Source organism: Acyrthosiphon pisum, chromosome A2 (genome assembly GCF_005508785.2).
Source record: "Acyrthosiphon pisum isolate AL4f chromosome A2, pea_aphid_22Mar2018_4r6ur, whole genome shotgun sequence".
Classification (NCBI taxonomy): Eukaryota; Metazoa; Arthropoda; class Insecta; order Hemiptera; family Aphididae; genus Acyrthosiphon; species Acyrthosiphon pisum.
Genome location: NC_042495.1, coordinates 64,690,738 through 64,692,845, shown reverse-complemented (window position 1 = coordinate 64,692,845; position 2,108 = coordinate 64,690,738).

Genomic DNA, 2,108 nt, shown 5'->3' with positions numbered 1-2,108 from the left:
TTTTTATGAGCGTTTGAAATTCATATTTTTACAAAATTTGATATTCACTCGATTTCTTACCTAACGATTTTCTTATTTTGTTGTAATTAAAAAACGAATGACGACTGTTGAAACTTGAAAATTTCACTGAATGTTTATATTAGCATTTTATATATACGATAAAATGTTGAAAATAATTTGACTCTTTTTGACCTGTTTACGGACATTATAAGTTTTCAATTTTTTTAGTTTTTTTTTCTATAAATATCAATAATGTTTTATCTATTGGGCCAAAAAGTATACCTATAATAGGTATGTCTAATACCTAGACTGACAAACCGTCTCCGCTCAGAATCGTTTTTCTTATACAGTGATATTATATCATTGAATTCATTGAAATTTCAAGTACCCACAAATAATATTATACAATCATTACAATCACAACAAAATGACTAAAATAGTTATTTCAGGTTTTTTAATAGGTAATATATAATTTCGTCCAAATTTGAAATTAAAATTACTATAAAAATAAACTTTGCTTATGTATTTTATAGATTTTTTGGTAACAGAATTAACTATTTACGTGGAATCTTGTTTTAAATTTTCTGTACTTTCCTGTTATACACTTTTTGGCCCAACAGATAAAACTTTATTGATATTCGTAGAAAAAATAAATTAAAAAAAATGAAATATGAAACTGTCAGTAAACAGCTCAAAACAAGTCAAAATATTTGAAAATTTTATCAAGTATAAGAATTGATAAAATAAACATTCAGTAAAATGTTCATGTATCTACAGTTATTTGTTTTTTCATTATAACAAAATAAGAAAATCGCTACATGAGAAATCGAGTAAATATCCAATGTTGTAAAAATTTGAATTTCAAACGCTCATAAAAATTTAATTTGATTTTCTTATAGACATTTTTTTTGATAAAGGTAGATAATCATAAAGGGATCTTGTATTACATTTTAAAATATTAGTTCTGATAAAAAAAATTTTTACGAATTCTTAACTCAAAATAATTTGCTAATTTTCGTGATTTTTCCATATTTTGTCAATTTTTGAACTTTAAACGCTAGACCTCATTATCACCCACCAACCGGGTGGAGACCGATGACCGGACCACAAGACCACTGCAGCTTCCGGCATCGGTTAACACTCCTCTCCAACTCTGGGGGGTTTGGGGATCTCCCCCAGGGACGCTCGGAGAGCTAGTATAAATATAAATGATAGCCAATGACACTGACGGCAGCCTTGTGGTTTGTACCACTTGCTGTTTACCTATATACCATGTTATTGTTATAATTCGATATATTTAATATTATGGTTATATAATTTAAAAATATACTGTTTTCGTCCACAACTCAAGAGTCCGTCGTCTGTTATATTGAAATATTGTAATATTAATTACTTTGTATTTTGCGTTGACTATACTGGTAAAAAGTACGTTGAATGTTTGCGATCCTAATCTCGCATTTTGAGATAGAAATTTATAAAAAATGATCTTTTTAAATCTAACGTTTTTTAAATTTAATACAAGATTCCTCATTAGTTGTTCTACCTTTAACAAAAAAAAAAAAAAATGTCTACCAGAAAGTCAAATATAATTTTTATGAGCGTTTAAGGTAGATAAAGTAGATACTTTAAATTTACAACGAATGTTTATTTTATCATTTCCAATACTTAATAGTATTTTCATAATCTATTGACTTGTTTTGAGCTGTTTACGGACATTTTTTAAAAAACTAGGTATTTAAAAGTCTATTTTATTTAAAGTTTATATAGAACATTTTCAATATTATTTTATTGAACTTTGAACAGTATAAAAAGTAAAAACAATTAGGAATGATACCGCGGGCGGCTTTTTCTTCGGGCAAGTCACGATGTCCGGAGAATAAGTGCCGCGCCATCCACCACCCGGGCATGGCAGATACCTACGGGTGCCCACTCAAAAATCTGCCAAACTATCAAACATGTGTGTTTACCTACAGTAACCTCCCCACAGTAAAAATTCCACCAAAGGCTTAAGTTGCCGTGGGTTAATTAATAATAAAACAAAATAATAATAATATAATAATATTATGTAGTAGTGAGACATACCTAAATATTTATTGAGGGGCCTTAAG